This window comes from Passer domesticus, chromosome 3, assembly GCF_036417665.1.
Source record: "Passer domesticus isolate bPasDom1 chromosome 3, bPasDom1.hap1, whole genome shotgun sequence".
Classification (NCBI taxonomy): Eukaryota; Metazoa; Chordata; class Aves; order Passeriformes; family Passeridae; genus Passer; species Passer domesticus.
The window spans coordinates 103829477-103854346 of record NC_087476.1 but is presented as its reverse complement, the minus strand read 5'-3'; the positions used below and the strand labels follow the sequence as shown (position 1 = coordinate 103854346).

Here is a 24870-nt window from a genome sequence, read left to right as displayed (position 1 = left end):
CCCGCCCGCCCGAGCCGCCGGTGGCGGCGGCGTGAGGGGAGAGCGGGCAGGGCAGGGCAGGGCTAGGAGGGAGCACGGAGGGTCAGCTGGTCCAGCCTCCATCGTGCCGCCTTCCTGCTCAAGCGGGGCCATCCCTGAGCAGCTGGCATGGGATTGCATCCAGGCGGTTCCGGAGCATCTCCAGTGGGGCAGACTCCGCAGCTTCTCTGGGCAATCAGTGCTCAGTCACACAGTACAGAAGTTCTTCCTCACATTCGCCTGGAACCTCCCGTGTTTCTGCCCTCTGCCTCCTGTCCTATCGCTTGACCCCACTGAGAGAGCCTGGCTCCATTCTCTTGATATCTCCCTTCAGATATCTGTACATCCTTTCTGGAGAATCCTCTGGGATCCCGGCAGGTGCAGGCTGAGGTGCCCAGCTCTCAGGGCAGGCAGGGCAGGATCGTGCTTTGGTTTATGCGGGTGTTAATTTCAGCACCTGTCCAAACACAGGCTTGATAATATTAAAATTAAAATTCCTATTGTGAGATTTTGTGCTTTTTTTTCTTCAGGGAAAACCACTAAAGTAACATTTTTTTGTGAATAAATAGTTGCTAAGTACAATTCCTCAATAAAAAGAAGGAATATTTCGCTGTCTTCCTCACCTCTGCCAGTTCCCCCAGTGTGTGGGGTTTCACCCTTACAGTGCATTTTTGGGAGCATCTGGAAGCTGCAGCAGGTACGTGGGCAGGAGAACCCCTGGCAGGATCGGTGCGCTCCCCACTGGCGCTGGGCTGATTGTTACTGCTGGTGTCACACATGGTTTGGGATGTGTGTCAGTTGCCGCAGACTTACTGAAATCTGCTGCTTAAGTCAGCTTCCCTAAACTATTTAAAGAATACACGTTTATTTCTCAAAGAATCTATATGCTTCCTTTGCATCTAAGGGTAGCTTCTGCCAAATGCCTCAAGGGGAAGAAAGCCTTTGCAGGGCTATGTAGTGCAGATTCAAGGTTTTAGCATAGTGCTGCTTATTATTTCTAAGCAGGAAGTATATAATCAAAATTTCTGACACAGGAGTTTTCAGAGAATAACCTTCATTTTTAACTTTTTTTCTGAGAGTGAGAAAATTATCTATATGAAATGTGCTACCGTGGTGTCTGAACTAGCACATTTAATATCACCTTACAAGATACCTGTGCTGCTGTATTGATGCAGTATTTATCTTCTGCTGCAGGGTGTTTTTGTTTTTTTTTTTTCCTAAAGCCTTTTGAAACAGATCATTTCCTTGTGGACTACCAAAAAAACCTGCTTACTGCAAAAAAATATTTTGTAAGCTTCAAGCAATTAGTATTCAGCATAGATTTATTATTATGACATTTTAACAGTGAGCTGCTGTTTGTAAAAGTTGCTGTTACATGATTTTTAAACTGATCCTGAATTCTCTGTGCCAGTCTCTGGTACTGCCAGGGAGAGAAGCAATTGTGCTGTGTGCCATTTTTGAGCAGCAGTAGATTTGCTGTTTGAGGAGTGGGGAGGAATTGTCAAGGAAAAACTGGCTCATTGGCATACCTGGATGAAAATTTGCAGGACTGTGCAACCAAAGTTCTGCAATTCTAAGGACATTTGATGCACCTGGTGAGAGGAGGGGAGATGCAAGACTCATATGGGGAATTCTATCAGTTTTTCTTGTTTTGGCTCTGTCAGTTCAGTCAAGTTATATCCCACTAACCACCTGGACTCTGTGATTCATCGTATTTAAGGTTACATCACCTTTGTTACAGTATCACAAACTTCAAGCTCGTTGGAAGCTTGTGGCCTCAGCTGAATGTTCAAAGTATATTCTTGGATTTTGCTGAGTTAATGCACAGGCCTCACTGTCAGGAGGGTGGGTCCTCAGAAGGCTCCTAGCATATCTACTGCTTTTCCAGTTTTACACTTTCCAGTTTACAATTTAAGAATAAACTTAGACTTGCAGTCTCCAGGTGACAAGGGCAAAAGAACGGCAATTATTCCAGCGCTGTTCCTGGCAGATATCTCGGGCAGGGCATGGACGTGATGCTTGGCCTGGGTTGTGGTTCCTTCACTGCACCCACCAAGCAGCTCTGCATCCCCTGGCTCTCTCTGACCACTTGGCCAACTTATGCTCTTGCTTCACCAAACCCCCAAGAACAAAATCACTGGGCACTCAGAGAAGTGGAGGAAAAAAGCTACATTTCAAATGTGCTAAAATAATAGAGGCTAGGGAATTCCTCTCTTCCTCACAACTTTGTAAAGCAGTAACAGCTAGTGTGGGCCACTGCGCTACAGGAAAAGAAAGTGGTTCAAACCACTCTTTGCAAATGTAAATTAAGAACATGGCCAGTGGCAAATAACCCTGGACAGCTCTTCTCTGGTATTGTGGCAACTCTTCTAGAAGCTGACATTAATCTTCATTAATCATTTGGAAAATACTATATATTAATATATTAATATATTAATATTACTGTAGCTCTTTTTGTGTGGTATCCAGAATGAGTAAATGAGTATAAAAAGAGGAAGTAGGTCTTCAGTAAATACTTACTCTGTCTGTAAAATACAGCTTTAATATTTGAGGTGCAGTCTTCCCACTCGTAATAGGTTAGTTTTTCTAAAATTCAGCCATTTAGTAGAAAATCTATTGCCATTCCTGATGTCCATGAATATGTATTTGCTGACCATTTTGCAAATGCTGCTCTGGTTTTTTTCCTCCTTTTCTTGTCATATCAGAACATATCTCATCTGAACTTTTAAAAAGTAATTATTACCTTGTTAGTTAGCAGAAATTTGCTCTGCCTCAACTACATAACATCTGTAAGTTTTCAGATGAAGAAACCAAAGCGTATGGGGAAATAATTCAATTTACTGTTCAACAAAAGAATTCCAAAATTACTCTTTCATTAAATAAGCATGTCATATCTGCCCAAGTAGACATTTGTAAAGTATTTAATGCCTTCTTATATGAGCTCATACAGAAGCATTATTTTATAATGTCTAATTTTTTTATAGACCAACATTTTTTCTTTTTGCTAGCTTCAAAAGGAGAGAAGAATTGAAAGTGAGATTTAAAATATATTAAATGGTTCTCATTAATTGGATTCTCTTTGGTAATCTGAAGAAAGAAAGCCAAACAAAATTGGTCCCAGTCACACTACATCACACATAAATTTTAGCTGAAACAGGTAGAATATTTTATTAAAACTACATGATAATTTTAATCTCTTTAGTGCACCCCAAACATGATTATATTTTTGCACATAGAATGTGCATGGTTACCTGTAAGCAGAAACATGTTTTTGAGATTACCTCACATTGAATGAAATGAGTTAATAGTTCTGGCTCTTGGATACATTTGTGTCACAACCAGGTCTCGGTGGCTGCAGTGCTCCTGCCGGGTCATCCCTGTGGGGCTGTGCTGGCACCAGGCGGGTGAGTTCATCAGAAACACGGACTGTGACAGGCAGCAAACAACGGGGAGGTGATGAGTTCCTGCTCTGGAGATTCCAGCTGGATCCTTGATTTATTGTCTGTCACCTGGGAGCAGCGAAGCTCTTGGATATCATCAGCACCAATTGTGCCTGAAAATCACTCGCAGGGATGCTTTTTATGTTGGGCCTCCAAAATCTGGGGCATCTCTGTGACTTTTGACTTCAGTAAGATTTGGCACATGACTTAGAGAATAACGACCACTGGTCATTCCTGGTTTACATGTAAGATTTGGTGAGTTCTGTGGATGAAATATGGCATGTCATATTAATATAGAATATTCCATGTGAATCAACAGAAAATACCAGATATAGGTAATACCCTAAAATTTCCCATTGCTCACAGTATTGCCAAATAGCACAAATATCAAGTTTGATGTTTTCTATTTGTAAAATGTCCCTTAGCTTGGACTTCTAAGCAAACTAGGTGCAATTTCTCTCTATTTTTAAACACAGGCACAAAAATGTTTGTTCCTGTATTTTCTGCTCTTCTCTGAAATGGGTATTTTGGATGAGGAGGTATTTAGTGATTGGGACTGTGGTGGCCCATATGGCAGAGAAGTACCTTTTGCCACCTCAATTTGAATTTGTATAAGTAAAAATTCAGCATAGCTTTGCAGTGTGATAGAATTATAATCGTAGAGGAATAGAAGTTACAAGAACGAAATGTTAAGGAGACCTCAAATTCTGGAAGTGTCTGGAAAAGACAGAAATCCAATTGTTCTAGTGAATTTAATTTGGATAATCACTTGTGCAACATTTATGAGAAGTTGATGTTTTATGGTAATTTCAAATGTTATTTTGGACAATATGGGACATCACTGGGGATGCTGTTGGTTCTCCAAAGTTTGAGATGGGCAAAACTGACTGCAAATGCTGGAAAGAAAAGGGTTCTAGTAAAATAAAGAATTAGATTATAGCGGAGGGAAGTAGATGGAGAGAGACTATTCACACTAAAAATACCAGTAGATCTCAACGTCCTTCAGCAATCAAAAACCTGCTCTGAAATGATTTCTCATATTCTCTATAATGAGTTTCTCCCTAAATCTTTGAAACTACTAGCTTCTTTGAGGATTATCTGTCCTGGCAAGAGCAACAATAAGATAAATGTTCTCTTTCAAAACCTGCCTCAACACACTTGTCAATATTTACCATATATTTATAACTTGACACGGTGAAGGATTGATGAGATCATTACAGTGGATTAGGATGACTCATTTCCCTGTCCTCCATGACTGCTGCTGCTTAGCTCTTTACTTCTCCCGACCGCCCAAAGGAGAAACTCTGACGTGTTCTGAGCAGGCTTCCAGAGACTTGGAAGAAATCAATCCATTCTTTTACAGTCCTTGAAGATGTCCAAAGGATTCTTCTAACAAATTTTCTGTGTAAAACCAGCACTCAAGTGATTTTTCATTCATCTTGCAGTTGTTAGTCATTAGACTCCACAAACATTAGGAAATTTGTGTCATTCACAATCTCTTGCTTTCCACAAGCAAAACTCTAAATATCAATAAAATCAGAATTTGACTTTCACTTCTGTACAATCTTTCAGATCCTATGGTACAGTGAGTGGTACCATATTCCAGTCCTCTTCCAGGTTTGCTGTGGCAAGTAGGATGAAAATAATTTCCTATAGGTTTTCCCACTGTTCTCAGCAGCAGAATTATGCCTTACTTTTGTGGCTGTGGGAAATTCTTTCCTCTGTCTGATGTTGTAGGTTTAGGAATATTCTGGTAGGGTTATGACTAGAACTGTTTATGATGAGAAAGCACTTTTTATAGCTACTGTTTGCCTGAACCCTGCTGATCTATTTATACACCCAGTCTGTTCAAAGATGATAGCAATTATTAGTGAAAATAGATTAGGAAATAGTGAGGGATTAGCCCATGTCTACAGGCTAATTTTGTTCTGCCATGAAATCAGCTGCAGGGTGTTGTGATCATACTTTGAACAGGAGGGTAAAAGACACATTCATACTGTTCTCAACCTATTCACCTGAAAGAAAAGCAGTTGCTTTGGACTTACATTGTATCTCAGAGGAAGAGCTCTTCTTGTGTAGCTCTATGAATTAAAAAAAAAATATTAACAACAAAACGGTTCTGGGTTTTGGTCCTTATCTACTCCTAATTTCAGGATATTTTTCTGAATTGCCTAAGGCTCTTTTTCACTATATAGTACCTCTAGATTTCCTGATAAAGAATGATCTGAAACAAATACAGACATTTTACTAAGGAGCAAAAGTTGTCTAAATCCGGATTTGCAGTAACAAATTTAGAAAATAAAATATCTTGCAAGTAAGTTGTTAGACACATAGGAGTCTATCAAGAGCTGGAGAATACTTTCAATCTTTGTATGGATTCACACACAGCAAAAATATGTTGGTGGTCTGACATCCCAGAGTGGCTTTGAATTGTCTGAATCACCAAGCTGCATCATAATGACTCATTCTTGTTGCGTACTGACATCCCTGCTGGGAAAGAGCTGCTGTCTCTCTTGTAGCAATTTCAGCTGGCACATTTTTGTTTTCTCCTCCCAATGAAGTTTCTGTCCTAACAGACATCTACAGTGGAGGAGAGGCATTGTTTTGCAGGTGCAGTAAGTAATGTATTGCTCTATTAGAACCAGGTATTCACTCCTCCAGTTTCTAGGGATTTTGTTAAAACTGAATCCTTCCAATGCCAACACACAAGAGGATAACACAAGCAGAATGCTGATTTGTGCTGTTTGTATGTGCCTTTCCTTTATAGATGTAACATCTAAACCCTTTAGAATAAAGCTGCTAATCCTTTAAAAACAATCATAACACAAGCAGAATGCTGATTTGTGCTGTTTGTATGTGCCTTTCCTTTATAGATGTAACATCTAAACCCTTTAGAATAAAGCTGCTAATCCTTTAAAAACAATCTTGTGTGCAGCCACCAAAAGAAAAGCCTTTGTAAAATAAGATGATCAGCCAGTGCTACAAAGTCTTTGTCTTCAGTTCCACTCAGCTCAGAGCTGTCCAGCCTGGGATGAAATGGTACTTATTCCATGGGTTTTGCCACCATACATCAATCCTCATTTAAGTGGACCAGGAATGGCACACATAGAGGAGATCCTTCACTGACTCTATGTTCTTCTAATCTCTCTGGATGTACGTGGGGCATTGTGTTCTCAGGGCAGATCTCCAAATTTATGCTGAGGGCAGGGGGAAGGGAACTCAATACATCCTTTTTCCAGAGATTGTGATGATTCTCCCCCCACACACCATCCTTATCCTCTATAACCTTAGTGACATAGCAGGTGATCTGTCCTTCCACAAAGTTGCTAGAATCGTTGCTCACTGCATTTTTCACAAGGACTTTTCAGGTGAATGTTAGTATTAGTGCCAAATTCTTGTCAGCACACTTGGGTTAAGAGCATATGACTTAATGTCTGGCAAAAGTCCTACAGGATTTGTTTCTGAAAATTGATAAGCCCTCCCAAGTTGAGGAGAGATCAGGCCAAAGAGGCATAATCAAGTGCCCTCCTGAATAAAAACATCCTTTCTTAGAACTTCCAAGGAATATATTTTGGGTCTCTGCTGCTACCTGTGTCTTGATAGTGCTCTTAGATCTTCTTGTCCAGACCTATTTTTCTTTTTTAACTCAGTGAAGCCATGTCTTGACTTTTCTTACACAGGAAATGGAAGCTGAAGGGTTTTTATTCAAATTTTCTTTTGGAGTTGGCAGTAATTCTAAAGCTGAGCTATAGATTCATCATTCCTATGCTGGATGTTCACATGCCATTTTAACCTTCAATGCAGATAAACTTTGTAAAACTGTTTAATTTTTCCTTTATTGTCACAAAATAGGTTCTTTTTAGAACCTATTTATATATTCTGTCTTCCACCAAGAGCTTTGTTTAAATTATGAAATGGATATTTCACTTATGCCTTACATTTTAATGATTAATTTTTTTAAATTGGTGAAATCAATGATATATTCATTGAGGACATTTTAAGCTAGTGTGTCATCACAGGACCTGTGCTCAGAAACAAATAAATTTAAATTTCTTCACCCATAGGAACAGGTTAATTTTTTTACTGTGTGTTTTTCTGACAATGGATAAAGCGTCATGGAACCAGAAGGTTCTTTTAAATGTCTTATTTCTTACCTGTTAATCAGTAATTCTCAGGTTCTGTTTTCTTTGTCAAATTTTGATATTTTATTTATGAACTAGCCTGTGAAAAAAGAGTAAAAAAAGGGGAAGTTTTAGGGGAATTCATTATAGTCTTCCCATTTATAAATAGTTGCTGTAAAAAAGACACAATGCTCAGCACACACTTGACTTTCTGGTCTTCTGATGCTGCAGGCTTTGTCTAAATGATCTCTGGATGAAGGTTTTTCCATGTGATTTTGTCTCCTCTGAGGTTTTTCTCTGAGCTATGAATCCCCACGATATGAGATGGCTGCATTCACATTTGATGACAGTGAAATACACATTGCACAGAATATGCTGGCTTAACTTTTGTCGCTATAGACCTTTCCTGGTCTGCTCCACTGAAGTGGCAGTCAGGAAAAGGGGGACAAGATCTATCATGGATTAATAGATTTTAAACGATGTGTCCCACTTGCAGTGCTGCTCAATCATACTGTAACAGTTTTTAGTGGTTTTAGAAAAGTTATTCAAAACATTTAGTCAAAGGCTTCTCAAAAAAACCCCAACAACTAAAATGAACCACAACTAAAATGAACCTTTCCTCCTCTTCTTCCTCTGCTGTTTTGGCTTGTGACCTCAGTCCCCACGCTGCACCCAGGCAGAGCCCTAAAATGAGTAATAGGTCTCATTGTGGGAGTGACACCTGCATGACCTTAAAAAGATGAGACAGAATTACAGCTTTGGTTGGAAATGGCTGCTGCTCTTTCTTCGTGGTTTGTTTACCACCATGTATTATTCAGTCTTAATGGTGTTTCTTCTGCTGAAATAATGCTTTATTACTTTTCAATAAACTTAGCAATGTAAGCAGCCATTGTGTGTTGCTTTCCTTCTTTTCTGTAGATAAACATACTTTTTAATAGTTGAATTTAGTCTGCAGAGTTGACATTGAGACTGGCTGGCACAGAGACAGATTCAGATAGCATGCCAGCATGTTACAGGTCAGGACTTAATTTAGTTTGGCATCTAGTGTGGATGGATTCTCCTGTAATGTCATCTTTCTGCTCCTGACATAGAATTATAGCTAGTTCTATTTACATCTCATTTTCAAGTCACAAAATTCCTGCTAGTACCAAAAAGACAAAAAAGGCACGGGATAAAAGATAGTGCCCTTGCTATAGTTCAGTTGTTTCTAGAAGAAGGGAGGTGATGTTGGGGACCTTTGTCCCACTCTCTTAAAATAAATAAAGGTAAGGTAAGACTTTTATCCCTAAGTCACCTAGTTAGTGTAGCAATACATGTTACATTGCACAGCCCACCAGTTTCTAAGAATGGTTTGGGTTGGAAGGGACCTTAAAGATGATTGAGTTGCAACACCATGACCACAGGTAGGGACACCTTCCACTAAACCAGGTTGCTCAGGGCCCCATCCAATCTGGTCTTGAACATTTCTCATTTAAATGAATTACTTGCTAAATTTCTGAACTTAAAGGAATCTGCTTCAGGTATTTAGTATGTGAAGCCTGAGTTTTGCAGAGCCTATAGGTCCTTGTTAGAGAGGTAACACCAGCCTATATTTGTAAGCAATATTGTCTCTTTTTTTGTTTTGTCTTTTTCCCCTTCTTCTAGTTCCTTACCTTTCCTTGCAATGATTTTTGTTTTCCTTAAAGTCCTTCTTGACAAAATAACAAAATGCATTTTCTCTGTGTGTGTCTCTCTCAGTTAATAAGCCATACTGTCCTCCATTTCTGGCAGTCAGGTTTCTGGTGTTTCCAGGTTTATAATCACTTATTTGGGAGCTTTGCTGCTGGTTTTCTTTTGTAGTATTTGTATTGTCTTCTCCTTACTTCTTAATGGGATTTGAGCTTTATACACATGGGATCTTTAATCACCATTTTTTGGCATCTTAACATCTTGAATTAATTTAAACAGATGAAAGAGATCAATAGGTAAGGTCTTAAATATCCTTGATAGCCAGATGCTCCTATATTTTGCATGCAGAAATCTTCCATCTGCTGTCAGGCTGACAAATGGACCTAGTTTTGAATGTGTCCCCTGTTTACTTTAATGGCTGAGCATTCAGAGATTGCAAATTCTGTGTTCTGTCTCTGCACTGAAGTGCATGGGCTGAAGTAAAGGACAGCTTCATGTTTATTATGTAGTACATATCTGATTTAGATGTGTAAAATAGTTAGTATTGTTATTTTAAAAACATTTTTAAGTAACTTTAGACAAATTCCAAATGCAGAATCTTTTAACTGCTTCAGGCTTGCACAAGTGGCACTAGGGAGAGGCAGATGAGAAGCTTATTTCTGTACTGACTTTTGAACTCTGGAATTGACAATGGAATCATTTGTCACTTGTGTTCCCTAGCATTATTTCTTGAATTTGATATGCAGTTGGTGTAAATCAAAACTTTGCTACCTTGGCTACAGAGATATTTCAGTTGGTCTTAGATATTACTGCATTATTCCAACCTTTCTCAAACAAGCTTAAAAACATCTGCAGTAGGTACTCTGTTGGCTGATAGCATTTATGGTGGTGACTGGGCTCAAACCACACAGCCTGTCCTGATGTGGGAAGGTCCCACACCTGGAATATACAGAATACCTGTTGTCACTCTGTCAAGCCTAGTGTTTGTTGACACACAGGTTGCAAAGTAATGCAGCATGTGATAGCAAACTTTGAGACATTATAAACTAATCTTATCATCATACTACTAGATCAGTGGTTATAAAATTCAATGCATAAATACCATAAAGATTTTATTGTTGCTTAATGACTTGGAAATACGAAAAGAAGTAAATCCCACGGGTCTAAGCACAGCCAAAATCTCTGCCAGCATCCAATTTGGAAAGATGCCATTTAGCCTCCAGGAAAAAGGCCTGCCAGCAGCTTGGACTAAGAATGTTCACACTCATTGCCTAAAAAAATGGGCAGTAGACTTCAGACTATTGGATTGTGGTAACACAAAAATGTATTAACCAACCCTCATAATAAGATAATGCCAATATCTTAGTCCTCCATGTGACTGAAAATAAAGGGAACACTTTACATAAAGGGGCAAAAAGAAGTTCTCCAGCCCCTTTAGTACTGTCCTTATTAGCCTGATTTCCTAGGGAAAACCAGTCTATGCAGTCTTATCTCAGTGACTGCCCTCAGTTAAGACACTCGGAAGGCACGGGCATCATTCAGCTGAACTTAACAGAGACATAACTTGCCTCTAAGATTAAGTTTTTTCTAGGTTTGTGAAAAAGCTGGGTAGATAAGGGGAAGAGAAAGATGACAGCCACAGTTTGGATCCTGTGTGAAAACTTTTGTATTATTATGTAAAAGAGAACTCAACCACAGGAGGGTAAGAGATGTGGAAGAAGGGAACATTAAAGGCCCTGAGAGCAGAAAAAGCTTCAGTTGTAGCCTGCAGTCAGCTCAGGCACAAATCAGTTGGAGGCCACACTCATGAACCCTTCTGTACACAAAACTCCTGATTTAGTTATGGCACCATGATCCTTAACATTTCTGCTTACAGCACCACACATTTGGAAACTGTTTACTTCTCCCAGTAAGTTTTTCTGCCTCTTAAATTCTTTTTGCATAACACAGGGATCTTTTGTCCTCAGACCTATCACTTCTTTCCTGTGTCATAGCACCCATGTTACTTCTCTGCTAAACTCTGCTGCCTGTGACAATGCAAGCTGCTGTCTTAATTAACTTTTGTCCTGTATTTCAGTTAGTGGTATGACTTTATTTTACAACCAGCTTACATTTAAAGTTTCTTTTCATCAATAAAAGTGTGCAGCTTAAAATCTCCAAATTCCAGTTCTAAACCAGGATTTGTTTCTGTAAATCATGCTGGTGTTTTCTAGGGAAGAAGAGGAAGATGATTCTGGTGTACTTTTCTTTGTAAAGTTCTTCTGTCTTAGTAATTGTGGTTTTAATCACTGTCAATATGCCCCAAACTTTCTAACATGAGGAATGCTTTGCTACAGGTTACTAGCACAGTTCTGAAAGAAAAAATTCTAAAAGAATACTAGCTAAAGTGAAAATGTGAGAGGGAGACATAAAAGGCTGAACATTTTCTCTGTTTAGTCAGATTTGCCAAAATCCTTGGATTGCAAAGTTGGCAACGATTTTCTTTTGGCATCTGCTTAATAACACTTGGGATGGAATATATATTCTTACTGAAATACCATTGATTAACAACAGGACTTAATAGGGGTGTATGAGTAAGATATGTAGCATCATAAAAAAAAAAAAAAGGAAAAAGTGAAATAGTCCCATAAAACAGCCTCACTCCTGCCTTTGCAAAGGCCAGCTGGATGTTGACATTAAATTCTGTATATTTCAATGAAATCAAAATTTAGTGCTACCACAGGGGCACCTTCCTGGCAGTTCCCAGCTGCAGCAGCACTGGCTGCTTCCCTCTCACATTAATGCTTCCTTTGGACCCAGAAACAGCTGTGAAATCCTGGAACAGAGCTTCTTTAAGAAAGGCATTCCTGTTCCTCACTGCATAAGTTACAATTTTTAAAATGCTAATGGAGAGGGCAAGGCTTCAGTCTTTGGATGACTGAGGTTAGAATTTTATTTTTTTGAAGCAATTGTAGCAGATTAAAGCCAATCAGAAATAACCACATTTAAAGGATTTTCCTTTGAACATTTATTTACAATACTTCCTCTCAGGCATCAGAGCTATAGTGATAACATATGTCAAGTATAAAATATGTTGTGTTATTGCTTTTCTGTAAAAAAACCCTAAAGCAAATTAGAAAGCATAAGATCTCACCACTCTTCAACTGCAAAACTTGCACAACTCCTAAATCAGTTTGTAGCTGGCTTCACATTTCAGCCCAGGAGAATTCATGGTAAGAATGATTCTAGGTGACATTGAGAACTTCTGAAAGAACCCACCAAGAACTTGGGGCCAGCCAGGCTTTTCTCCTCCTTGTCCTCTCAATAGAACAAACCCAGCAACCATGGCCAAAAATAACCATGGAAAAAGACATACTGTGGAAAACTCCAGTCTCTCGAGGACTCATAGAAAAATTGTTTGCAGAGTATGACTAAAATGTGAGTTAGGTGACTTGTTTTTCCTTCTTTAAAAAAAACCCCAAACCCAGATATCCTTCTTTTGATAATTTTGTCATCCTAATGTGCTTACCTATACACCAGAAGTAAAAGCAAGACAAATTCAAGTACATGTGTGAGTAATGAATCTATTTCAAGATAGAGACACAAAGGATCAGCTCTTGGAAATAATGACATCCCAGTACTTCCACAGTCTTCACAGCTTTCCTAGGCATGAGTGGATTCACACCTTCTGTGATTTGAGGCTTTTTCAAGAAGACTGAATAAAACAAAATTGAAATTTAAAAGCCAGTGCAGCAGCAGTCTGCAGGGGTTCCTTTAGCACATGCTCCAGAGCTATTGCAGTCAGATATCTGCTCTCAGAAATTTTACAGCTTTCTCAGGTAGAATATCTGCCTCTGAATTCTCTTATGGTTTTTGAAAATGATCCTTATTATTGAAATGACTAGTTAAGAGGCAAAGACATGTCTCTGACAAATATTGCCCTGTGGTGCAGGACACTGGTTTTACATGTCATTCTGGCAGCCAGTAGATTCAATGTGAGAAATTTGGCAAGTTCAGCACAGGATAATCTTCAATCTATGAATATCTTGGATGAAGCCACAGGACAAAATAAAATCAAATATGACTTATCTTAAATGTGATTCATCTGCATTCAGTCCATGTAAGAAGACAGTGACAGTTTTTCTCTGATGCTAACAATGCAGTTCAGTACCACCAGCTTGAGCTTTGCTTAAAAACAGTGCTCACATCACAGAGCACTTGCAGTTTCTCCTATTTGTAGATATATTTTTTAATAGAAAACATTTCAATAGCAGTTTTTTAAGCTCCTTTCTTTTTGCATTTCCAAATCTGTGTTGCTGTTTGCTCATACTAGGGTTGTGCCTCTGCTAGATCCTGATGTTCCACTCTGTACAAATACAGCATAAGTTTGTCACTTCCAGGGAAAGCCCGATTTTAACACTGCAGTCAAGCTGCTTTGCTAACTCATTGCCTGGGAAGTAATTTTTAATGGCCCATATTAAAATGGGGACCAAAAATCCTCACTGCAACAGAAGATTTGGGTAGCAGTCCATGCTATAGGGCTGGCAGGCAGCAGTAAGCCCTGGCTGCTCCTCAGGGCTGGTGAGGTGGGAGAGGAGATGGAGGGGACAGAGCTGGGAGGGCAGGGCAGTGTCCCCCACAGTCAGGGCCCACAGACCTCAAAGCCCTGTCAAATCAAGGGCATTGCAAAACTCACCAGGTCAAGCCAGCCCAGAGGTTCAGTTCAAGAGAATCCACAGCTATGGCAGAGGCAGAAACCAACAGCAGCTCAAGCCAGACAAAGGCTGCTAGCCCTGGGCTGGGTTTAAATAATGCTGCTGAGCCCGCAGGAGCAGCTACAGGAGTGTGTGGAAGCTGCAGGTGGGGCTGGTCAGGCTTGTCAAGACCCAGACCTGTCAGTGCACTGGGGGCTCTGACCAGAACCCTTTCAGTGTTTACGATGGGAAGAGTTGTTACAAGATACACTTGGAGATGCTGTGGAGTGCTAATGTAGTAAAAGGCAGAGAAAACAATGGTTTTTTAAAGTCAGCTGGGTAAACAGCTGCATCTTGTTGGATTTTATCTGTTTAATGAAAAGATCTGAGTGCTACACAAATAATGGAAATTGCTGCAAACCCTCCATGTATTTACAATCAGGACATTGCAGGAGCTGTCAGGGTAGATCCTGGAAAAGGATGAAAAGAAGAGTGCTAAGAAGTGGCATTGCAGACAGGCCTGGAAGGGTTTTGTTTTAGTTTGTCCATAATGCAGTGTGAAAGACAGATGAATGTGTTTGTGGAGGAAAGGGTAAACAGGCAATGGAAATGAACGTTGCTGTACCAGTTTCCTTAGATGTGTATTAAAAACTCCAGTGCCTTGTTCAGGAGGTGATGAATAAGGTGAGAGAGTGGACATATAAAAGGTCTGATGCATTACTGTTACTGACAAGGAAAATAGTTATTAAAGGTAGCATTTTGTGTGGAGAGTCATGTTTGGGAAGACCCCCCCGTGTAAATTGTGGCAGCTCTGCTGGTAGAGGTTAAGCATCTGGACAAGAGGTTCAGTGCTCGACCAAGACTCCTTTGAGGTCTGCTTTATTTCTTTGGAGTGCAACAGAATTTTTCAAGCAAGTGAAACCTAGTCCATGTTCCCTCCTCTCCCACAAAATTTACATTCTTTTCTCAAACCACCTCCTGTTTGTCTTGGAATAAAGAGCATTTCAGCCTCATAGCTCAAAAATAGGGCAGATGGTGCCCTTGCAGAATTGAAATAAGATATCAGCATGTTGACACCTGTGAGGGAAATGGGTAGAGCAATTCTGCAGTGCAATCACTGGGATGTCAAAAACAGAGAAAAAAGAAATTTTACTTCAGCAAATACTGCATAGAACAGTTTTGTAAATTGCTTAACATTGTTCTTTGGCTTACCACAGTGCACTGGGCAGAAATTATTAGAGAGAGACATATATACAAGGATTTAAAGAAAAAAAAATATTTCTACATGTAGTAGGTTGAGAGAATTAGAAGGAATTTAATATATCCATAGCTGGCAGGTTTAATTTGTCAGCTTTTAGCATGGCTTTAGAGGGTAAGAGGCCTCAGTATTACTTAAAAGCCCACGCTTTCTTTATCAACATCAAGTAGTACAGAAGTTTGACTACTCAGTTTTTTGAAGTAAACACAAAGTTGACAGCTACAGTCTGTTCCTGCACTGAATGCAACCTGGAGAATGTCTGCATGCAATTCTCTTCTTTTATGTTACCACTGTCATTGCCATTTAAATGTGACATTAACATATCGCTGAAATTAATCATTGTTTCAATTACTGAATTATATTTTATATTTTCTTAAAAGGGGCAGAAAGGTAAAGAGCATAAAAAATAATGGAACACATTTAGGGTGCCATTTTAGGGGGAAAAATTGTGAAGATTTTACTGTTTATCTAGAAAATACTGTATGCTTTAAGAGAATTGGGCATCCAGATATAAGTTAAGTCCTAAACACTAATTAAGTAGCCTAGAGTGGTCGGCCTCACATTACCAGAAGAGAACATTTTTTGAAAGACAGAAGTCAAGCATTGCCTGAGCAGGGAGAATATAGAAAGGAAAGAACAATGCAAACTTTGGAAAAGTTAATGGTAGTTTTTGCAGTGAGAGAAAGAGAAATGAATAGGAAAAATCTATGAGCTGATAAAGGGAGTCATGCAGGGAAACAGCTCTTGAGAATGCAGTGCTTGAGTTTAAATGTTTTAGTGAGAGGAATTCATAAATGAGTCAATTTTTTTGGATCTGATTCTGAGTTTCTTGGGAGTCAGCAGTATAGATTTATACCACCCAGATCCTGACTGATTGCTGCCAAGGGTTGGTCTCATATAACGTGGCATCCTCCAAGATGCCAGGGAACCAGTGTACAGCTGGAGATTAACCCCTTGATACTGCACTTCAATCTATTTCCTTTCCTCTGTACCAGTATTGAGAAATTAATGAAGCTCATCAGAAGGACAGAGGCTGTGTCATACCTGCCAGAACAGGGCAGGGCTATTTCATTTGATTTTGCTTTGCTGTCATGATCAGTGGGCTGGCATGCAAGTACAATATGGAAATGCAGTCTTCCTTTATGAGGATAAGAAGAGAGGGAAAAATAAGATTTTTTTTGTCCTCAAGGTGGTTGGTTTTAATTGATGTGTGATGTGGGAGACAGTAGGATTCCTGGACAGTATGCAGAAGTATGGAAAAAGAAAGATTTTTGTTCATTTTCTTTTCTTTTTGCTTATTTTCTTTTGTTTTCTATGTATTCAGGAGGCTTTACTGGTGATATTTGTTTAGTTTGGTGTTTTTTTCATTTTGTTTTGGTTTTTGGTTTGGTTTGTTTCCTGTTTTGGTTTTGGTTTTTTTCCTCCTACACTGTGTACTGAGATTTTCCTGGTGCAAGGTCATTCTAGTCATATGCCCTACCCCAAAAATGTATTTCAGAGCCCATCTAGAGAAATTTAAATTGGTGAGCTAATCAAGCTGAATAAAAATTAATAAACATGACTGGTAAAAGAATTAGAAAAAAAGAAACTAACCTTTTGTAATAAATCACATTAGTTAGAGGATCTATTAAAATATATACATAGATTTTTCATTCTTTTGGTTTTTTGGTTGGTTTTTTTTTTTTTTTACAGCAGAGAAGGAAACTGAAAGTTATGGGTCAAGGCTGAGATAAGGCTTTGCTTGCATGAGCAGCTGAGCTGGCCAAACAGGTCACTGCCTCTGAAAATGAGAGGTCTCAACACCCTGCCCTCCTGCCGTGCTTCCATCCACACTGCCCTGTGCTTTCCTTGGAGTTTGTAGTTCCTGACAGGTGCCTCTGTTCAGGCAGCTTCTTGTCAGGTTGAGGATGGCACTGTCACAGTGATGGCAGTGTTGGATGAGCACCAGGGCTCAGCTCTGGAGTGCTGGAGACCACCCCCATTCATGCAGCAGTGACCTCCTAGGCCAAGTCAGGCCATGTCACAGGACTGTGTGTTGTGCTTCTGGATGAAATGGGTAATTAAAACATTTGTGTTAACTATTGTGCATAACATTGTACTGAAATTTTACATTTTACAGAAATAAACTGCCCCAACCAAATTGCTTCTCCTTTGGAGTCAGGTGTTGTAATTTGAACATCATTAGGAACAAATAATGAACAAATCCATACTTTTGAGGGTTAATTCTCTTTTGCCTAAAGTAGGTATTCTGCATTATGGTATTTGTTTCTTCAGGGTGTCTAATTTCTAAGTTAAAATATAAAAGTCTCATGTACAAAAACCTGGCTTTGAAGTTGCTGACTGTGAAGCTGAAAGAGCCTCAGCCCTGTGGGACCCGTTTTAAGAGCTGGATGAATGCTGAGGGGCTATCCAGCCTTCCATTTATCTGTGTAGGAAATGGATGTTTTTAAAAGGGACTTGCTTTTTCATTGCAGCTGTTCTGTGTGGGCTGCTGCACACCTCGGATTAGATCAGCTGTGTGGAAAGAGAACTGCTCTGCCTCACCCAGCAGGGCTGTGCTTATCATTCCATGGCTACAGCAAGGGGGAGGGATTAAAACTGTGGGAAACAGATTTTCAGCTGTTTCCCCAGTTTGTTTTTCATGTTTTCTCCAAAGGAATAAAAAAGAGTGACTAGAAAAACAAAAGGTTTGAATCAAACCAGAACCGGTAATTTCTTCCAAACCTTGACTTGAAATCCTACACAGAAAAATGGGGAGTAATAGCTTTGACTTTTAGCTTTGGTCCCAGTCCTTTTCTGTGATGCCATATACACATATTTGTTGTACCAGGCTGCTGCAGGATTTCAGAAAACGGTTGCATTTTGGTTAAGGTAGAGGCTGTAATTCAGACAAGGTTTCTTGCTTTTGGAGGGGGAGAAATACAATTCTATTTCTCTCCTGTACTGCTGCTTCCTTGTTTGAGGATTCTTATGCACACAGCCAAATTAGATGCTAAGCTAATTTCAGTTTGTATGTGTTCAACTATATGTGCCTGTACAAATGGTAAACGTGAAACCCTGAATTTCAAAACCTGTGCTTAAAAAAGGGAGGAAATTAAAACTTGCAAAATTAATTTTTATTTTAATAATCTTTTACAAACTATTAGCTGGAGCCTGATTTTTATTCTAGAAAGGTTTGGGGTTGTTACTGCACCATTTTTAAGCTGTGTGTTTATTTTCTCAGTCTGCGTCAATACACTATTTATGTCTATTTAATGAGAATTAAAATCAAATTTTACTCTTTAGCAGCTGACATCAATCTTGTCCCCTCTCTCCCCTCCCTTGCCCCCCATAACCTTTAGTGCTAAACAATGTTCTAAAAGGAAAATTTATTATATCACCTATTTTGATTCTCTGACATCATTCTGTCATGGCAATAAAGTGATTTACATGGAAAAATGTATTACCTCTGCTTTTAGACAAAATGAGTTTATGATGATTAATGGTTTTACTGCAAGTATGACAGAACCTGGAAATGGCCAGCCCTTTTAAAGTGAAACATGACCTCTGCTCAATTTTCCTCCTTTTTATTTTCTTCAGTTATTGTAAAATGGTTTTGGTTGTGAGTAAATTAAAATGTAAAAATTATGTCTTGTAACTGAAGTAAGCTATAAATGCTGGGGTGTCCATGGCAACATCATTACAGAAATAGAGGCAAAAGGGAGAGAGAAATCAGCTTGAAGCACAGAGTCTGAACTATCATGGTGGCAGGGGACTTGGATCACATATTCCATGAGGAGTCAAAGTCCTCAAGGAAGGCACATGTTTAGTTTGGGGAAGAGTGGGCTAAAGGATGATCACCTCCAGCTGTCCCTCCTGCTCACCATTCCTGTGATCCTGTAACACAGTTGACTTTGGGCAGAGAACTTAGAATACAGAATGGTAAAATAGTATTTTTACACGAAAGCATGGAGAAAACAATATTTTCTGATGCCTTAAAATGACATTTGAAACATTTTCTTTAGCTTCATACAGAGCTATATTTTTCCTTAGATATCATATAAATAACAAGTGATACAGCAAGGCCTAAACTAAGATGAGAAGAAGATGCTGCTTAAGAACTCTGAAATATTTTCTTTACATATGTTAACTGAACTAAAACCCAAAGGCCATTAAGGCAAAAGCTGTTAAACTATGGAAAAACTTAAATTCAGGAAAAACATAAACAGTGGTGTTTTTTACCAGGGGGCCTCATGGAACAAAATCATTCTGCTAAAAAGAAGGCAAAGGTTGAGATGAACACTGGCAATTTAATCTGCATGAAGGCTTTGTATCATTCACAAGATGTAATATTTGAGAACGAATAACTTTTGTATGACAGATCAACTCCGTATTGCTTCTGGACATTTAATCCCAGGCCGTGATGGATGCTTGGCACTGAGCACTGTTCTGCTGCCTCAGTGGAGCCTTGGTGCCTCTCAGTGTGTTGAAATGTGTAAAATGAAGTATCGGGGAAAAATGAAAGCTGGATGAATTTACAGTCATGGCTTGTCCTTAGTGACATTGATTGGAAAACTGTCTTTGAGAGCACACTTGGCAATGGAAAATAACTTGCTGTTGGATTCTGTGCATGAAAAGGCATTTGCAAGTAAAGCAAAAATGTATTTTAGGTAGTGATTAAAACAAACAAGTCATACTAACATTTTCAGGAAGACAGCAGTATCACAACAAGCATTTAAACTGTGTTATTTTTATTCAGATGATTAATCCAAGTCTTCCATTAGGCATGCATTGAATTTAACATTCTACTGCAGTTCTCTATATGCAATCTAGAAATTTCAGCACTGTCCCTCATTGACTTCTGCTACTAGTACAGGCTCTTGAGAGCTCTTCAAGACTAAACTGTCTTTCCTGACTTACACAGTTATCAGGAGCCATGTACTGTTTTCTCCCATTCTTTGTTCAAATGGCTTGGCTTTTCCTCCCATATAAGTTATTGTTTGTTCATCTGGCTATTTGTTTTCTAACATGAATTTCCTTGGAGGGAGAGCTAGAAACAAGTGAAAGAAGGTTTAACACATTAGTAGGCAGTGCAGATACAAAAGGATATTTTATTCTTTGGCTTACCTTTGCCTCAGTCACCATTTGCTCTCATCAACAGCAATTGTTTGAGTCTGGGTGTACACAGTGCACATTTATAGTGTTGTTTGTTTTGGTTTCTGTAACTAGAGTGAAATTTGTATGGAGCTAAATCAATAGCTGGATGTAATTTACACCTTGTCTTCCCTGTTCTGTCAGATTGATCAGGTGTCTGTTAGACTCTTCATGCTGCTGATGCTGGAGTCTCCCAGGGACCCGGACTGGAGCAGTGTTTCAGTGTCTGTGTGACAAGCCTGCACACTCTTGCCTTTAATGACCATGAGGCAACTGGGAGATGTGTAGAATTGAATCTGATTTGTTCCCCTAGTCTGAGGTTTCTCTAATGCTTTGGGACTTCTCCAGAATTCCACATGCTATGTCAAAATTCAGCCAGCCAGATGGTTGTATGATTTCTCTTGTGACTGCTGCTTTGCTGGAGGCCAGCCCCTGCGAATTTTATCTATCACATCAAATATCTCTGGTTGAAACTGTCTCAAAATACAGTTGAGATTTGCAGTGTGACTATTTGGTAGCTGAGAAGATGGGTCCTGTTGGCAAGCACAGCATCTCCTTTCCATCAACCCTGCTGCTGGCTGCTAGGTTTTGATGTGCCATGGCACCTCCATTCCCTCTTGAATCACTGTCCCACAACGTTGCCAGCAAGCAGCTGCAAGGTTGTTGAGACAGCCTGAACTGTGGCTATAGCCAGGATGGAGGCAGGGACTCATCCTGCAGACCATTCCCAGCCACTCTGCACAGGGATCTGGCACCCTGGATTCCCTAATGCAAGAATGCTGGTGCTTGGCTGGGCTGGTTGCACATATGTGATGATGGTGGCCTTGTCACAGCCTGAATTAACCACACTGGTTCCCTCCTGCAGTGCTAGAGGTGCTGTCATAGTCCAGGCTTAGAATTGTGCTGCACCAGAACCCAGCTAAGGACACCTTCTTACACACTGCTTAAAATACTTGTAGAAGTAAGTTTATATTGAAAACTCTGGAATTATCAAAAAAATTTTGATTGAAAAAGTTTTGGTAGTTCGCATTAATATGCTTATTCCTAACCTAGGTATGGGCGAAAGTTTTCTGTGGCTGAAAACTTGGAATTTCAAGGTGAGAGAACAGGACTTCTGGAGACATCCAAGCCATTGCTTAGGAGTACATGGTAAGACATTTTCTGTTGGTATTCTGTTTCTGCATCACATGCTTGTTTAAATATCTTAATGAAAACAGAAAAGATGGAACCCCCTGCCAAGTTTTGCTTTTCCCATTGCTTTCCCGGTAAATAAGAAAATCCTTAATGAAGTCACACAGAATCTTTACAGATGGCAAACTGATTTTTTTTTATCATGAGATTTTCAGTTTGTTTTCATTTTCCACATTTGCACTCTTAATGCAAAAGGTAAGTAGCATTAATACACTTGGAGAACTAAGTGGACCAGGTTATTTTTTGAGGGGTAAAACCTGGGCTCTGAGGCAAGAAGACCAGAGAAGAGACTGCAGCCTGCAGAGATGACAGGTCACAATATGCAGAACTCTCTCAGTCAAGACGGAGAATTGTGGTTTGGGATTTGATTTCTGAGCCTTTATTAAACAGAGGCAGTGGTGAGATTATTTGGGAGCTCTGCTACAGTAATTCAATGGGCAGATAATGTATTTTCTGCATTCATGGTTCAGAATAAAACAATGGCAACAACCAAATCTCTGGAGAATCAAAATGTTTTTACCTGTGATTAATTTTAGTAATTGTGGAGCTTACTTTCACCCCCACTCAGCTCAGTCTCCTTCAGAATGCTCATTGTTGTGATATAAACGTCCTATTGTTCCTACTAAAGCTGTCACTGTCACTGGAGAAGGAGAGGAAAAATACAGTTCAGGAAACATTTTCAAGACTGCCAGACCAGGTGCATTTATAGATGGATAGATATGTATGTGTAGTACATACATATTAGTAAAAAAACCTGAGAAATAGATCTGAAATACCTTCTGCACCTTGTACTTGTTCCTTATGACAAGAAAACAGGAAAATCTGTCTCCTTTCTTTTGTAAAATGCTTTTAATTTCTGTTTTCTATAGAGAGAGCTGACAATCCAAGAAGGTGAGTCCACTTGGTGGTGACTGGCTTCTGAAGAAACAAAAAAGGAAACACCTGTAAATCACACTAATAAAAGGCAGCATGGAGTTATAAAATGCAGAAGGCTTGCCTTAGAAACTCCAGCTAAAAATTGAAACCTAAATAATTCTCCTTCACAGGGATCAGAATAACATAGTATAGTTCTGGCTTAAATGGGTTTGTGTTCAGGTATTATGGTTTACAAGACAAATTAATAGTATGGCTGTTTGCTTATCAAGTTGTTTTCCTTAAGATGTAAAACAGAACATTTCTTAAAGTGCCACCAGAAACATTTTGGGGAAGAAAAGTAATAGGCGACATAGCTGGAGAAAAAGACCATTTTGAAGTCATGTTTTCTTAACAATGTGATCCTGCCAGAAACTGAATGCCCTATTTGATAGAGCCATCAAAAGTAGCACGGTACATTTCCTGTATTGTATGGGAGCTTTCTCTCTTTTTAAAAAATAAAATTTAAAGCAAAGAAGAGATGCTCCACTGCTGCTAAATAGAACATCCAAGCACAGCACTGGCACACTCTCACTGAAGCTCCATGGAAGTGAAAGCAGCCCAGTGCCTTACCTGTGGCAGCAGAACTTTACCTGTGGCTGCAGAAGAGTCTCCTCACCTGGCTGGCAGAGATGCACAGTATCTACCTTGAGCTTATGGAAAAAGATTTACAGAAGAAAAACATTTACAAAGCCCAACCAACAATGCCACACAGGTTACTGCAGATCCAGTCCATCTATAGTCACACATATTTTATTCTGCTTTTACCTAAACATTTAACATGTAATTACTGGAGTGAAACTTGGAAGTTGTTTACAGCTTTTATGTTTCAAATTTTGTTTTCTTATTTTTCTTCTTTTCTAGATTGTCATATTTGTTTCTTCCTGAATAGGAGCGGCAGAATTACAGAGGAGCACTAATCCATACATTTATGCACATCTTTCACCCAGAGGAAATTCCAGAGGAAACCATCAAGTCCTGCAGAGGCACCATCATTATGTCTGCATACGGAGAGTGCTGTGCTACAGCTGCAGAGCAGAACGTTCAGTGTGCAGCAGTCAGTGAACAAGGGCTTGCTCTCATGGAGCACAAGGTCTCAGGGACTGCCCAGCTGTTTCCTTTTCTGCAGACACTGGCTTCACCAGTCAGAAATGCTTGGCATTGCTGTCTGTGAAGCACCACGAAACACTCCTGCCTAACACTCCTGTGGTGCCTTACTCTTCCTCGGGCAGAGTGGCTACAGCAATTCCAAAGGCTGGTAACATCCCACACTACACCACAGAACTGTAGTGTCAACAGTCAATCCTGGGCCAAAGGCAGCACCAAAAAACATGGAGTAAAATTCCATAATTTTCCATCTAACTAGGAGCTTGCTGACCTTTGCACTTTTGAAAATAGTATCTGCTGAATTTTAAAACATTTTCTACAAAATCATCTTAACAGTGAAAACCACAGGATCTGAATGGATGGTTAGAAACTGTGATCTGTCTGTACAGGTTTCTATTCACTCTGATGAAATGGTAAGAGATGAGTCTCCCACCTCATAGGATTTACTGTGATGTTACTGCCAAGTAGCATAGCTACCTTGTGTATTTAAAAACCTAAAAATGTGTATTTTGTATTTGTTGCCAAGTTGACAATTTACTTACTAGGCTGTAACACAGTTGCAATTTATTAAGGATTGAATCTCTGCATTAATTTGGTACAATACCATTCTAGCTCATATTAGAGCAAAAAAAGGATAATTGGTATGTAGATGCAAATTAGAGTTTAATATCCCATGCAGCTGTTTACATCTGCTTAATTAAGCAGCAGTGACTTCACATTAGCATTGCTATGAAACCGTAAATACACACTGGAGATAAAGGTACAATCATGTTAACCACCTTCCTCATGTCAAATCAGTGCAAGATGGGTACTTTTTGTTTCAGTCTCGTGTTTTAATGGTAAAGAAAAAAGTCTTCACGTTTAAAGAGGATCTTCAGGTTCAATACATTTGGTTTTGGTACAAGTACCAGGATTTTAGAAAAAGACTGTGCTCCTGTAGACAGGCAGTTTAAGCAGTAGATGAAGAGCTCTAATGGAAACTCCTAACAAACATAATTGGAAGTCAGTGGGTAATTTTGCTTTTGGAGCATTTACAGGAGTATCGCAGTCCTTTTGTACAGTAATGGAATGTAAGTAAATACCCATCTGGAAAAATGCAGGGCTGTTTTAACACTGATGAAGTTCTAACACTTGGATTATGTGGCATAAGCTCTTTGTTTCATGTATTTACCAGCAGTTCTGGCACAGGGCTGCTTGTTTTGCTCTTTGACTAAGGACCCCTGAAGTTCCACAGATGTAGCTGAGCTGATATTTTGAGAGGTATGTACAATCAGAACAGGCCTTGGATTAACACAACACATCAGTAGAACACAGAAACTGCTCCTCAGCCAGGACTACCAGAACTGTTA

At 39.5% G+C, this 24870-nt stretch overlaps 2 long non-coding RNA genes across 4 annotated transcripts; one reads left to right on the top strand and one right to left on the bottom strand.

The window, feature by feature from the left end:
• The first annotated feature begins 39 nt into the window (after positions 1 to 39).
• On the top strand, positions 40 to 23917 carry LOC135297350 (uncharacterized). 3 transcript variants are annotated; one of them, XR_010359364.1, is made up of 6 exons: positions 40 to 396; positions 549 to 715; positions 3361 to 6068; positions 21177 to 21272; positions 21365 to 21460; positions 23279 to 23917. It is a non-coding gene; the product is annotated as an uncharacterized LOC135297350 (long non-coding RNA). The 3 variants fall into 3 exon arrangements; XR_010359362.1 differs by having other exon boundaries at positions 40 to 715; XR_010359363.1 differs by lacking the exon at positions 21177 to 21272 and having other exon boundaries at positions 40 to 715.
• Positions 3161 to 14103, bottom strand: LOC135297348 (uncharacterized). The gene is made up of 3 exons (XR_010359361.1): positions 13923 to 14103; positions 7613 to 7679; positions 3161 to 3720 (listed from the first exon to the last, which is right to left on the bottom strand). It is a non-coding gene; the product is annotated as an uncharacterized LOC135297348 (long non-coding RNA).
• Positions 23918 to 24870: the final 953 nt, after the last annotated feature.